The sequence below is a fragment of the Tasmannia lanceolata genome, unplaced genomic scaffold, assembly GCF_043159265.1.
Source record: "Tasmannia lanceolata isolate RefF3 unplaced genomic scaffold, GAP_Taslan_0.1 ptg000015l, whole genome shotgun sequence".
NCBI classification, from domain to species: domain Eukaryota; kingdom Viridiplantae; phylum Streptophyta; class Magnoliopsida; order Canellales; family Winteraceae; genus Tasmannia; species Tasmannia lanceolata.
The window spans coordinates 2,506,818-2,522,563 of NW_027518692.1; the positions used below are offsets into that span (position 1 = coordinate 2,506,818).

Here is a 15,746-nt window from a genome sequence, read left to right on the forward strand (position 1 = left end):
GTTAGGAGATCCACCAATGGGGAAGCAAAGTCTAGCTAGGACGGGTCTCTAAGGAGGTCTTGGAGATGTTTGATTTTCTTCCTCTTTGACATCCTTTCTTTGTTTTTCTCCTCCCATTCTAGGAGGGCAGTTTTTTTTTTTTTTTTTTGGTAGCAAACTTTCATGCCAAAAGGAGAGCGAGGACGGAGATGGTCAACCCCAAGAAAATACAATAAGCAACCTAAGGACAAGGTTTTAAATTTCGGTTTCGGAATGCGTTTCGGTACTCTCACCGAAACTGAAGCCGAAATTTCAAAATTTCGGACGAAATCTAACCAAATCGTTTAGCGCCTATTCTATGTTGTACTTAATTTTGCCCGTTCCGAAATTTCGGGATAATATCAAATAATTATCAAGAATCTAGATTTTTGGTGAAATCCTAAAATTCCAGACGAAATTTCGGGATAAGCGAAATTTCGATCGAAATAAAGTAACATTTCGACTTCTACCCATTTCGATTTCGGTCTCGACCGAAACCCTAAATTTCGGATTTCGGTCGAAATTTAAAACCTTGTTTAAGTAAAACAAAGAAAAAGGCAAAGAAAGGCAGCAACGAGCAAAATACAAGCCACGGGGGTAGGAAGTCCAACATCTCAAGCCCTTCCTTATCAATCCCCGCTCTTGCGAGGCTATTCACCAGACTATTGGCGGATCTTCTAACATGACTGAATATGATTGGAGATCCGGCCACACGATCTAGGATTTCATCAAAATACTGCACAAATCTCCAAGGAGGGGGTAGGAAGTCCAACATCTCAAGCCCTTCCTTATCAATCCCCGCTCTTGCGAGGCTATTCACCAGACTATTGGCGGATCTTCTAACATGACCGAATATGATTGGAGATCCGGCCACACGATCTAGGATTTAATCAAAATACTGCACAAATCTCCAAGGAGGCACACTGGAACCTCTAAGCCAACGAATAACATTGACGGAGCCGCTCTCATCATCACCCTATCCATGGACTCCTGGTCCAAACTTTTAATCTCTTGATGCACAGCTCGAACTTCCGTCTCACTAGCATCTGCAACACCAATAGGTCCTGCAAAAGCCCATAACACCTCTCCCCTATCGTCCTTAAGAACACCATCAATGCCTGTGGGTCTGGGGTTTCCAAAGCTGGAACCATCAAAGTTAAGTTTTAGGAAGCCTTAGGGAAGAGGTTCCCGATTCTGTACAATCACTTGACGCTGCGTTGAGCTGAAGCAGATATCCTTCCACCCATTCCATAGTTCATAGGCCGAAACAAACTGAAAGGGGAGGAGGGATCTCACCGAAGCAATGGTTAAGGCAATAACTTTCACGAAGGAGAGGGATGAGGATTTTGCCACGCCTTCAAAGATCCTATCGTTGTGTTCTTTCCTTAACACCCATAAAGTAGCTAGGAGGCAGACATTCCAAAGAATCTTGCCATTTTTCTTCCAAGGCACTAGAGATCAACCCTCTAGCAGATTAGAATGGGAGGAAGGAAATACCCAACATATACTGAATCTGCATAAGATGCGACTCCACACCCCCCTGGCATATCTACGGTGTAGAAGATATGGTCGATACATAAAGCACAATGGTCTACTATCAATATCTTCCGCTTTCGTAGGAAGTCTACCATCTGAATCTGCCCGAGCGAGGCTGCCAAGCCAAAGAAACACACCCTTCAAGGCGCCTGGATCTTCCAAACTCTGGTGGCAATGGAGAGCATAGGCAAGACACAAGCTGATTGTAGAATGACTTGACAGAGAAGACCCTTGAGGAATCCCAGATCTAAACCCTCTTATCCGCTCCAGATTGCTTGATGTAACAACGATCCAACATCTCAAGAAAACTAGCCACATCTTGCAATTCTCCGTCGAAAACTTCCTTCTAAAAGCTGGGCTCCACACTACGCTATCCCCTCTTCTCTCAAAAGGAGGGCAGCTTGTTATCCTTGAAGTTTTCCTCTCTTTGCTTTCTCATGTCTTCTGTATTGACCATCTTGGCTTAATGAAATTTCTGTTCCATTCAAAAAATAATAATATTAATTTGCTAGTAACCTTTTCACGAACAAAGTAACATGACAGTATACGTCAATGTGGTTAGTTCTCTCATGGAATATTCGATTAATAGCAATATATATAGCCACCTAACTGTCATATACTATCTCCATCAGCGTGTCAACCTCAAAACCAATCTCTTTCATAAGAGTCTTTAACATCTTAACCACATCAGCTTACGTGCAATGCGAGCCATCGCATGATAGTCTGCCTTTGCACTAGAATGTGAAACTGCATTTTACTATTTGCTCCTATTTGCTCCTCCAAGTAACTAGATTCCTTCCAAGAAAGGCACTACACCCAATATTCGAATGTCTATCAAGATATCATACTCGATCAGGGAAACCATGCTCTCATGTAGTCATTTTTTCTTGAAAATAATCCTCTGTTTGGTGCACCCTTAAGGTATCTCAAAATGTGTCATTGAAGCATGCATAAACTTGCTCATAAAAGGCTATGTCACTCATGACGTGTCATCAAGTAAATGACCTTTTATCAATGTGATGATACCTACCAGGGTCCTCAAAGACATCTATCGGCCCTCAAACATACCTATCTATGACAGTTTGAAATAAGAACCCATAGTAGTATTGATGTTGGAGCACCGTTATAAACTTGGGGAGGAGAACTAGCAGGCAACTGTATTTTTCTTTTCATTTTTGGATTTTAGTGACTATTAACTTTTTTTTATTTTAAAATGGTACATGGAGACTATTAACTTGGTCAATTCTTATATAACTTAACGTAATCTGTCAGTCTTTTAATAACTTAAATGCCGGGGATCATCAAATTAAGATATTATTTGAGTAGTTTTTAATTTTATTTCACTTAAGGGACTCTATATGGCTGAGATTAGATTATTCAAGGGCTTTGACTGCTTTTGGGGTTAAGTATAAAGTGTAGTGAAAATCATGAGGCAGAGCACACCACGCCCCCCCCCCCCCCCCCCACTACCACACATACACACACACAGGTTGTTATTTGAGAAGTATTTTATTTTATTTCACTTAGGGGTTCTGTATGACTGTGATTACATTATTTCAAGGCTTTGCCTGCTTTTAGGGTCCGGTATGAAGGGTTTAGTGCTGTAAAAGAAGATGACTATTAGAGCTATTGAAAATCGTGATGGGATAGTTCCACACACACGCACACCACCTGACCTGCTTGTACTGTCCAGCACGCACCGTTTTGATGTATTTCTGATCTCTCTTGCTCTTGTCTCGAGATATTTCTCTCCCATTCTCTTAGGTCAGTTCAGTTTACTTTTGTTCCGTCAAGTATTAATAGGCTTCCCTGCTTACCTACCAAAAAAAAGTATTAATAGGCTTCTTTCCTAAGATGTTTGTCTCTGACAATAAGTCAATGGCATACATCCTCTGTGATAGGCTGAGACCGAACTTTGACCGAGCTACTTACTGTCCCGAATACTTGGTGTGCACATGTTCTTGCAAATATCTCTTAAATGTATCAATATCTCATTGATTATTGCCAATGACAGGAACATCATCAACATCAACAACTAGTATCACAGTAATAGTATATTGCCACCACAAATTAGGAGTGATTTACATGACTTTGAAGAAAGCCATATTTGGGAATAATATAACCGAACTTATCAAATCGTGCATGGGGAGACTACTTCAAAAACCATAGCCTCTCTCAACTTACGAACTTTACCAGGCTCTCCCTATGTATCATAGCTCTACAAAATAATCTGACAAAGTCTAGAAATATCTTATGCATCTGTCTCTACTAATCACGGTTCTGGGAGGGACCATCTCGGTTCCCCTCTAGATCTCTTCCTCGATCCTTGGGAAGCCATGAGGACTTGGACTTGATGACCAGGCGATTTGATTTTAGTAATGGAAGACCTCGTGGAAGAAGAAATACTAGAAACCAAAGTGGAAGTTATTGGATGTGCTTTAAGTGCAATTACAAAAAATTTGGCACTCGCATTGTCTGCAGAAAATGCTCTGGGACAATCAACAAAAAAGTAGTGGTGGTTAATTCTTGGGTTCCTAAGGTAGCTGCTTCCAAGCAGATTCCTCCATCTGAAGTGGAGGATAAAGCTCCATTGATTTCCATTTCAATGAACTTGATATCTGAGAGGATGAAGACCCTAAAAAGTTGCTTGGTGGGCACGTTGAGGAATAAGACCTTGCCGGAAGAGGTCTGGAGTTGGGCAAAGAGACATTGGGCTCTTCCCCTACTCAATAAGCCTTTTGTGTCAGTCCCTCAATGGTACTATTCTGCTTTGACTCACAGGATCAGGCATCGACCATTTTAAAGCGAGGAAGGAATGCTTTGGGAGGATATCTTGCCACCCTTCAACCGTGGTTTCCTGCTCTTAATGTTGGAGCAAGATCAGTGTGGCTTAGGTTCTACGATATCTTGCTTCATGTCTGGTCTGTATCCACGGTGGAGGCTCTGGGTCAATATTTTGGACAAGTTTTGGAAACACGAATGTATGGCAGTCACGATCACTGTCTGGAATTTGCATCTGTTAAGGTTTTAACGTCATTGTTGAAGTGCATACCATCATTCATGAATCTTATGGTAGACTCCACTATCTACCCAGTGCAAGTTAAGATGGTAGTTGAGGAATTTATTTCCTCTTGGGATCGAACGGCGGAAAAGAACTCCCCAGATTCTACCCCTAGAATTAAAGCCTCCGACGAGAATCTGCCAGAGAAATATTTTTCCGTGGAAGTGCCGATCCCAGGAATTGAGGGCAATCCTGACATTTCCATGGTTAATGAGCTGTTGGATAGGCCTGAATCAGATTTTGAATTATCATCCATATCGGGAAAGGTAGTGCCGTCAGATAAATTAAAAAGGAGGAATCCATCATTGATAGGGAAGGATGTTAGGCATGGGAAAGGTTCAGGTTAGCCTTCATTAAAAGCTAAATCTTGTACTAGTCGGTGTCAGTTGAAAGGGCGGTAAAAATTAAAAATCGTTTTTTTAATATAAACAAAAAGAATAAAGGTAGGTCAGGAGATCAGGAAAATAACACCTGTCAAATTAATGGGTTTCGTGTCAATGTACCAAGGAGAAGTAATCCAAGCCGGGTAGAGAAGGTCGGTCAATTTGGGAAAGGCGCGCGAATTGACAACCACTTATTAGCTACCAAAGGGGGTCTTTCCCTCTTTAAAAGGAGGCTTTTGGGTTGCCATAGAAAGGAAGAAACTAGTAAGAATTTGTTAGCGTCTAATTCAAATTCCTCCTGAAGGATTTTGACAAACCCCTTTCTCCTAAAATGTTGAATGCATCTGGATCCTCACTCAGGAAGAGGAAGGTTGTTTCCTTCGAAGTAGAAGACCTCAAATTCCTAAGGGTCCGTTCAGCTGCGCCTCGGATACAGAAACGGAAAGGAAAAGAGGTGTTTTTTCCTTGGAAATGACACAAAACGGTCGTTTTGTTGCTGGGATACGGAAAGCGCGCGGGAAGTTGCTACAATGACGTGGAATCCGTCTAATCTCGCTTCTCACCCCCTTTTCCGTGACTCAAAATCCGTCTAAAACGGTCGGATTTGAAGAATTTTTCCCGATAACGTGAGTTCTGGAAAATAACTCCCGACTTAAAAAAACAACACAAGCTAGGGTTTGTCTTCTTCATTGCCAAGGGTTCGTCTTCTCCATCATTTTCAAAAGAGGGTTTGTCTTCTCCATCGTTTTCAAAAGCAAGAAGAGGATTCGTCTTCTCCACTCCTTGCAAAACCAAGAAGAAGTATTCCTTGTCCCTTGCTCCTCTTTCCCTCTTTTTTTTTTTCATATCTGTTCTTGTACTTTTTTGGGTTTGATCTTTTCTGTTTTTTTTTGGAAGTTGACATATTATATTGATACCATGAAAGTTACATTAGGGACCAGGAGTCCCACCTGGCGTTACATAGTATCAAATAAAGCTGGCCAGGGCATATTCCATTGTGTCTCCATATTCCATTGCTAAGCCGATTAGAAGTGTTTCAAGGCAGCAATGCCTCAACAAGCGAAAGACCATGGTCTCTCAAGCTATTGAGGATCTACTTTTTGTTGGAGCACCTGAAACATGAACTTTCACTTTACTATTCCATTGTGTCCCTTCCTTTTCGAGACCATCTTCAACCATGTTCAGAAATAAACTTTCACCATACTTTAACCTTTCCTATCCATTACCCACTCCATGGTCCGGAGAAATTCAAAAGCTATATACTTCCTGTACCAACCCCTGTACAATAGACATCGCTGAGCATTCCGAAACTACAACCTAACTATACACTAGAAATATTTAATTTTCTCCTTCCTCGGTATCAAGTTCAACGTTTAAGAAAACCACACACCAAAAAGTAAGTTATCACTGGTCTGGAGTGTTAGGCACACTTCCTCAAATCCATCATTAGGATCCCAATCTGTAATTCCAATTCCATTTCTTTGGAAAAGAAATCCGAGGCACACTGCGGGAAAGGAACCTCTTCCACTGGATCCAAACGGATATCTATCAGTTCCGTTAACTTCTTAATGCAGATAATCTGCTTGGCCTCCCATTCGAAACGTCGCAATTTGTTTCATACTCCAGCCGACCTCTGAAGTAAGGGAGCTTGTAAAGTGGAGTACAAATATCCTTGACGTTATAAGTAACTGTTATAGGGTAGAGTTCTTCCACGATGATCATGTAGTCCTCCTGGAATTGCTTCCATTGTCTTTTGATAATTCTTTTTGCCAATTCTGCTAAGGTGGGGTCTTCCACCGAGGCTTTCGCTTCATTGTATCTCGGGCTTCGAGCCCAACGACGATGCTGAAACCATTGCGAGCAGTCGGGTACCTCCCTTCGCTTCCCCTTATAAGTGCGAACATCCGAGGAAGAGGGAGAGGAAGCCATTTTCCTAAATGCAAACAAAGTTTTTACTCGCCTTTCCTTGAGGAAGACCAATAGATTTCTTAATCTTGTCTTCATTACCCCCAATTTATATTTATTAGTGTAACCGCCCAAATGTGCCTATACTTGGGCCCCACAACCTGGATACTTCGAATGAAGCGGGTATTAAGAATGAATTTTCTTTACCAACAGACCTAATCATGATAGCCTCAAAGCTACAGGTGCCGTCACTCCCCTTTCCTTGCACTGAAAAGGATATTTGTCATCCCAAGCACAAACCCCAATAAACAGATATAACTTTTCGTTGCTTGAGATCTACATGGATCTAGAAGCTATCATTGTCTGAGGCTAGGGGCAATCCTTCCCAGGCAAAGGATTTGAGGGTCTTGAGTAATCTGTTCTTCCTCGATCCATGAGCCAAAGCCAAAGCGCTCACCAGAACTTTCATCATTATAGAATGGTGAGATTGCGGCCACTTGGCCCATGACTTTAAGACGCCTTGCTCGCCAGCAGGGACTCGAATGTCAAACAATTTCCCGCCTCTAGGATTTCGGCCAGCTGTCTTGGGATAAGCATTCAAGCCACCAACCATCCAACTAGTTTTGGAAATTGCATGACAGACCGATGGATTGCCTGGGACAAGACAACCTTTCTCGATAACCCCGCTCTCAGGTTTAGACAATTCGAAATTTGAAATCCCTGCTTGATTCAACGACTCGCCGGAGAAAGAAACCCCGATCCCCTGAGCTAAATCCGTTGACGCTTCAGTAGCCAAAACAGGGAGCTCAATCCCTATAGTATAGGTCTGGTCAAGAACTTTGATTTTAAAACAGGATTTAGGGAGGTGCCAACGTGGGGTTAGAATTTTGGCCGAGACATAACTCATACAGTTCTGGTGATTGTCTTCCATCTTGGTTTCTACAACCTTACCAAAGAGACCCCCTATAGCCTCCACCGTTGAAACAGCCCAAGCATGTAAAGGGATGCCATAAAAGTGAATCCAGTGAGCTTCCTCGCCTTGAATAAAATCCTTTTTCCATGGTGAGAGGGAGAGCAAATGATTACCCAAAGCCTTCGGACCCTTAGCAAGGATCTGTGATGCCTGTGATTTTGTTTCAAACATAAAGAGGATTTCATTCTTCGCCAATATAGAAGGACAATGTAAAGATGGGATATCCCAAAACTTTTGTGCCCATTTCCAAAGCTCCGGGCAAGGTCTCGTTATGATTTTTCTTTTTCCCTATTAGACAAGCTCTTAGTAAACCCATTCAGGTGTCCACCTCCTTGCCCGAAACAGATAAAAAAAGACTCCCTGAACTTCTGTTGTGATAAATTTTGCCCGAATCGGGCCAAAAATCACCTTCACCACCATTGATTTCTACCCTAGAGGGTGAGCTAGCACGAGGAACCCACTTCGAGGGGATTCTGGCCCGATGACACCAGCGACATTCATTCCGCCATCTGAAATTTAGATGTTGACAGGGAGAGCAGAACCATACCCCAATATTGACAGGGAGAGCAGAACCATACCCCAATACCTTGATTTGGCTTAGATCCCCCTGTAGGCCTTCTCCCACCATCCAGAGGCAAACTAGATGAAGGGGTTGATTTCGCTCTAGCTTTCGAGCACCTTCTACATCTCTCCCGCCAGCCGAAGTTGTGGTAGAGACAACAGGGGCATTGCCAATCCTCCGCCCTTTTCTTCATAGCAAATTTTTCCCCATAAAAGTTCCTGGTCCGATCTTTTCTGTTTTTGGGCTTGGATATATGTATTTTGGGGTTCGATCTCTTTGTTTTGGACTTCGATCTCGGAATTTTAGGGGTTCGATCTCTCTATTTTGGGGTTCGATCTCTGTTTGAGGCTTGGATCTATGTTTTTTTGGGGTCAATCTCTCTATTTTGGGGTTCTATCTTTGTAGTTTCGAATTTGTTAACCTAAAACTAGGGTTTTACAGTTCTTAAATTTAGGGTTTACCCCATTTTGAGTGTGTTTAACCCATTTTGTCCTCCTTCGCTTTCTTACTTGTTTCTTTTCCGTTTCCTGGCAACTGAGTGCACACACCTGCAGCTTTCTAAGCTGTTTCTTTTCCTTTTCTTTTTCCACTGCCACCTCATTTCCGTTTCTTTTCCGTTTCTGTAGCGCAACTGAACAGACCCTAAAGGAACTAGAATATGACGAGAAAATGGCGTCTGAGGAATGTCCCACTTCGAGAGAAATCTCTATGGGGATTTTGAAGAGGCAATGGAAACAGTTTAAGAAGGATGCTTTGGAAAATACGGAAGAGCTCAAGAAAATCTCAGGGTCGACGAAACCGAAAGACGTGTTTGTTCGGATTTATAAACTTCATTTCTTTAAGGAGGCGTTGGAAGCGGAGAGAAAGGCTCGTCGACAACGATGGGAAGAGGAAAAAGCATCAGAAATAGAGAGGCTAGAAATTTTGATTGCAATCTCACTAGAGGAGTCCCGTGAATCAAGGGACACATTAGATAAGGAAGTTAGCATGGAGGATCGCGATCGGATGGGAATAGTGGCTAAAGATTGTAAGAGAGGGTGTTTGTTTTGGTACAGTCGGGGTAAACTTCTTTTTGTAAGTACTGACAGCAATGCATCCGATATGTTTCTCTTTCTCCTTTCTGGCTCAGGGTATGCCCTGGCCTGTTTTATTTGATGATATGTATTGCTAGGGGGACTCTTGGTCCCCATTGTAATTCTTATAGTATCAATGAAAATATGTCATCTTTCAAAAAATAAATAAAGGGAAAGGTAGAATGGTTGAGGACAGTTTGCGGCGGGAGAACTCAAGGCTCTGCCTTCTGAAGAATTGGATGAGATGTTAGCTATAGGAGATGTGTTTGGGATTGGGTTTGATGATGACTTAGAAGCTACCAAAAAATTGTTTCTGTCAATGGCGATAAGAGATTTGAAGGAAAGAAGGGAGGCTTGTACAGAACAGGAGGTGGGGAGAAATGATGAAGCATCGGGGGCTGAGGGTAGCAAACCCTAATGGAAGGGCCATCCGGCCCTGGCAGATAGATGGTGAGTTCTTCTAGGTCTTTAGCAACTGGTTGGAAAAAAAAAGAAAGAAAAAGAGAGAGAAGAAGAAAAAAAGAAAAAAGGGAGAGAACTGAAGAAAATAGGAGAAAAGATAAGTGAAGGGAGAAAAGTGATTTCAAAAGTCTGATAAATGCAAGAAAAGAGTTAGTAGTCGGGAAGTTGATTCCCCTGGGCTTGAGAGATCTTTGTGTCATTCGCTCAAGGTGTAATTCTTTCTCTGTATCTTTCTTGTCTAAAAATGGTTTAGTAGTTTGCTTGAAGTTTATCTGGTGGCTGTTAGTTGCAAGAGTGGGAAAGCTTTACAAAGCTTGTTTATTGATTTGAGGATTTTCAAGGATCGAATATCATGGTTATATAGCAAAGGGGATCAAATTTGTTGAGTTCAGTAGACAACAACTCCCACAAGTTTAGGCTCGAGAGACTATATCTTTCGCTTAGACTTGTTATTATTCTGGACTCTTTTGCTTTGCTACGTTTTCTGGGGTGTGGCAACTAATTCAGAGTTTCAATTCGAGCTCTTGATTAGTGAATAGTACTAGTGGGTTTTACTTTGAAAGGAAGTTTGAAGGTGTAGAAAGATCTTTTTGGAGTCTGAAAATAAGAGTTGTTAGAGGTTTGAAGAAGGGAAGAAGAGAAATGTTTATATTTTGCTTTGCTTTACTGCTTTCTTATTACTGGTCTCAGGTATGCCCATTCCAGCTATCTCTGATATTTTGTAAAGCAGGACGGGACTCCTGGTCTCTAATGCTATTCCAATATCAATGCAATCTGTCACTTTTAAAAAAAAATATATATTATACTTGCTTCTTTATGGATTCATTAGCGATTTTTCTTTGCTATACTTGTTTTTGCCTTTTGATATTTTTTGGGGAAACAAGCAGCTATTTTGTTGCAAGATTACTTACCCTTTCCATGGTTTTAACTGTTACAGCTTTATAACGCCCTGCTCATGCTGCGATCGATAGGTGAAGAGCACTGCAGCTGGATGGGTGGCAATTCCACATTTGAACTGTGGTAAGATGCAAGGTTCAGTCTCATCTTTTAAGAGCTTATTATTTTGAACATAGCTGTGAAGTTCTACTCTGAATTTCCAGGTTTTCTTCCTTGGTGGTTTTTTTCTGAAACTTGTGAGAAATGGGAACGGGCTTGTGTTTAGAAAAAAGAACAAAAAAATCATGCCTGGTTGTGTTGCTTAGGTTTGTCTATTCTTTTCCTTTGTTGGTGAGTTCATTCATTTTCTTCTACCCTCTGGTTATTTAAGGTTGAAAACCATACTTATTCGGTATTTTAATGCATATCTATCTTGATGTTTTGTCTTGTAATTCGTCAATATGAGCCCCCTTTATGCTGCATATGAAAGATAAAAATACCCATATCCCAGTGTGTTACCAAAAAATATTACTAGTCCATAGGCATCTCCGGCGGTGAACGAAACCAATTGTTGACCAAGATGTAGATTTTAGATAGATTTCCCAGTGATCTCCAACATGGGATTCTCTCAAACGGGTTGCTCTGCCACAGGGGATTCTCTTTGTATGAGATTTACAGTAGTTGGCCAAATGATGTTTAGAATCTCCCACAGGGGATTCTCTTTGTATGAGATTTACGGCTAAACATTCTCCCATTAGGTGGTCAAATGGTGTTGAGAATCGTCTACATGGGATTCTCTCCTACGTTACTAGACCTGGCAAACGGGTGGGGCAGGGCCGGATTTCACCATACCTTTACGGGTCCGGGTCTTATGGGTCGGGTCATAAACGACCCGGAATTTTACAGGTCACAATTTGGTAAACCTGGACCCCACCCATACTGGCTGGGTAACCTGGGTCACCCGGGTTTTTTTTTTCTTTTTAAATTTTATTTTATTTTATTAACACTACAATAGGATGATCCAAGCTGCCCATGTGATGGGCAGGTTGACCCCAAAAAATCATTTCCATAGGATGATCCTAGCCCTCTGATCTATGTAGGAATTGCATATTATTTTTTATGGAAACCTCTACAGATCAGAGGGCTAGGATCATCCTAAGGAAATGATTTTTGGGGCACAACCAATTTAAGTTGTGGTCCATCACATGGACGGTGGACCTGCGGGTCCGGGTCACTTTTTGCCAGGTCTACATGCAACTAGGCTTTTTGTTTTAGATTTTTAGATTATCTTAATTCTTGATTTTTATTTTTCCTAATTTTTAATAAAATTATTATTATAATCCTAATTGACTTTTAACCTAGCAAATTAGAAGAAATTGAAGTAACTTATGAAAGAAGTTTGACTTTTACCTTTTTAGCTTTAATAATAATGATTTATTAAGCAAACTAGACTCTAATTTTACAACTTAACCCCGCCCACCCCCCTCTGCCGATTGCACTGAACCAGTTGGCTTAGACTTGGTTTTTCCAATTTAACCCAAAAAACGATCTTAAATGATTTTTACAATTTCGGTGCAGCTTGATCTAAAGCCCGGTTCGTTTCAGATTATGACTACCGATTGTCTGGCCAAAACTCATTATAGGACTCAAAATTACGTTGTACAATACGTTTAATTTTGAGTACAATAATAGGTTTAGGCGAAACAATCGGTTGTCATAATCTAAAACGAACAGGGCCTAACTAGAATGAAAAGGTGGCCGCTTCGGTCTGATTTTTAAAATATTGATTTGCTAATAAGCCAAGAGATAAATAGTGTTTTGCAAAAAGGCCCCGTTCTACATTTGAGAATAGTGCCAATATGAAAGGGAGTGTATGTATCATCTCATTTCCATTGTTAAATATAAATAGGGTTATTTTGAGCCCCAACTAATCCCCAGTTGCTTTGGTTCCTTAGCAAGTAATGAGGGTCCAACTTATCATTTCCACACTATAGGATATCGTGTGAAATTGCGCCACTTAAAAACTGTCATTGTAGGAGTCCTTATCACATTTAGAGCAATATCATGTGACATTAATAAGATGGGCCTTCAGGGATGGCCTTCAACTTTTTAGTAGATTGGCTCCTATTCTTATCGCCACTTATGTGGCCTTTGGACAACCATTCTCAGCAGTGCTTTTTTTTTTTCTTCTCCTCTTTCCGGGAACAAAAACAAAACAATATGAGAAAGAATGTGTTATGCAAATCTTGTTAGATATTTTCAAAATAAAATGATTTTAGAGATTAGTTCTTAAAATAAAAGAGCTTTTATTTTGGAAAAAATGGGATATTTGAAAAGGTGAAGAAGTGTTGTGGGCAGAGCGAAAGTTTAGTCCCATGTTGAAAAAGGAATGAGGATTAACACCCTCTCACTTTTCTCTCTTGCTTTTAAAACACATTCATCTACAAACCTGACCAGTGGGGCTTGCTCTAAATCTTATTTTTTCCTAGTGATGCGGAGTCGGTTTGGGTGATTCTTTTTCCATCCTTCTGCCGAGAAAGAGCAAGAATGAGAAGCGTGAGCCCTGAATCTTTGATGAAATAACGTAAAGAAACACCTAGATGAGTAGATATACACTTGGTAATCACTAAAACGTTCAAAAATATCAAAGGGGGAAAGGATCTATCACTGAAAAAACATGTGAGAGTCCTTATCACATTTATATCAATAGGTGGTGGCGTTTAGATGGTGGGCTCCAATTCTTATCACCATTTAGGTGACCACCCTCCACGACCTTTCTCTGAAGTGTTTTTGTGTTTTTTTTTTCCCCCAGATAATGAACAACATTTCTTTTTTGTAATGAACGTACTTTGCAAACTCGACCCACAATGCCCATTTCTTCCAATCCTACTTCTGGGACAACAAAAAAAGGTCTTTTTGACGCTTGGGCAATTCTTTTTCTGCCCTTTTCGTCTGCTGAGAAAGAGTGAGAATGAATAGATTTGCAGAACAAGCACTTAATCTTTTATCAAATAATGTCAAGAAACACCTACACATGCTTGATAAATAATTTTCACACTGAATCCATGTAGAAGTTTCTTGTCAACTTCTAATCACTTGCTCAAAAAGTGAACAAAACTGATCCACAGGTGATAGGGCTCATTTGTGCCCAAATATCATAAGTACATTAACATCTATAATAAATACTAAGCATTAGTTGTAGTGTTTTAATAGAAAATTTATATTCGAAGAATTTTCCTTTGAAAATTATTAGTGGAAATTTTCTATGGAAAACTTTATTGAACTTTTTTTATAGAAAATAAAATTTCCGCCCATTCTATAAAGTCACTTCCCCTGTTGTTTTGATGGGTGAGGGCCCACCATTTTCCCCATACATATCATTAACACTATTTGGATGTGTTTGGGTAGTCACAAACTCACAATCAGGTGCAATGGGGGACATATCATTAACACTATTTGGATGGACCCGATTTCAATTTTGCTCGATTCTAGCATGTGGGTCAATAAAAAAAAGGAAAAATTGCCAATGGGGGACACCAAAATACAAGAATTGTGAATGGGGTACACACTTTTGAAAAATTGTTAGAGAGGGACGAAAGGGGGTTATCAAGTCTCTAAAAGGGGGTTATCAACCCTCAAAATGGGGTTATCAAACTCTCAAATGGGGTTATCAACCCTCGAACAATTTTTCAAAATTGTGTCCCCCGTCCACAATTCTTGTATTTTGGTGTCCCCCATTGGCAATTTTTCCATAAAAAAAGGAATGGAATCAATGAGCGGAATTAGAGGGGAAAATTTCTTCTCACCCCAAGAGGTAGTATTCTGATTCCACCCCAATTGAAATGGACTTTTGATTAGATTTTTTTAAGGGAAATGAATTCTACACTCCAATGTTTTGATAAACAGGCACTCCAATTTTTATCGTGTAGCATTTAAAGGGCTATCAGAGGAATATTACGGTTCTCAAAAAGCACTTAAAGAACTTTAAATACTACACGACAAACAAGTGGAGCGCATGGTTATCGAAACAATGGAGCGTGAAATCACTTCTCCTTTTAATTAAAATTTTTATTTTAATTTCTTCTTATACCAGAGAATCTGGATAGGAATCAGAATATGATGATGATTCCAATTCTTGATTTCGACAATCCAAATGCATCCTTATGGAATATTCAATTTAAAGATGTTACTTTCCTGCAAGTAAAATCATACAACAATGGCCACATATACCTTCTCATTGACCACATTAATAACTTCATAAAAACCCAGTCCAAAATCATCTTTACTGAAATTAAGGTCTAGGGAACCAAGAGGCGGGTGAATTGGTTTTCTAAAAATTTATTCCATTTTAAATTCAAATATTAAACCTAATTCAAATTGTTTTTTCTTGCTTAGTTTTTGGTTAGCTCAAGAAGTATCAAAATACAAAATGCACAACCAAAACTCAAAACAAAGAAAGTGCAAAGAAGAGAAAAGAACACACTGATGTATAGTAGTTCGGGCAAAGCCCTACTCCACTCTTCTTGAGATCGTTCTTAAGGATTTCCACTATATGAGACCTCCACGATGCCCAGCTCCGAGGCGATTACAATCCCAAGGGTATTAAATGAGGATGCCTTTGCCATCTTTACACGGACTCTCCTTCTTCGCCGAGTTCTAAACGCACCTCCCTAGGGTATTAAGAATCGGATGCCCTAGCCACCTTTACAATGAGGAAGAAGAAGATTGCCATGCCTTCCTTTAAGGCTTGATGCACAATGAAGTCCCCTTGAATGCTCTCCACAAAAGATTGCAAATAAAAGCCCTAAATCCAAACTCTAAAGATTTACAAGTACAAGACAAGTTTGGTGGAGAAAGAAAAAGCTTAAGCTAAAACGGTTTGCAAGTGTTTTTGAAT

General features: G+C 40.4%; 2 protein-coding genes across 6 annotated transcripts in view; both read left to right on the forward strand.

Annotated features, from left to right (window-relative positions):
* Positions 1-11,301, forward strand: part of LOC143845751 (protein MLN51 homolog) — a 55,318-nt gene extending 44,017 nt beyond the window's left edge. For all 5 annotated transcript variants that reach the window (XM_077354166.1, XM_077354162.1, XM_077354161.1 and 2 more), the window contains 2 exons: positions 10,911-10,993; positions 11,074-11,301. The gene's annotated coding sequence lies outside the window, so the exon portion shown is untranslated. The remainder of the gene's footprint in view (positions 1-10,910; positions 10,994-11,073) is intronic.
* Positions 1-15,746, forward strand: part of LOC143845753 (uncharacterized) — a 100,332-nt gene that overhangs the window by 52,779 nt on the left and 31,807 nt on the right. The gene's annotated exons all lie outside the window — the stretch shown is intronic.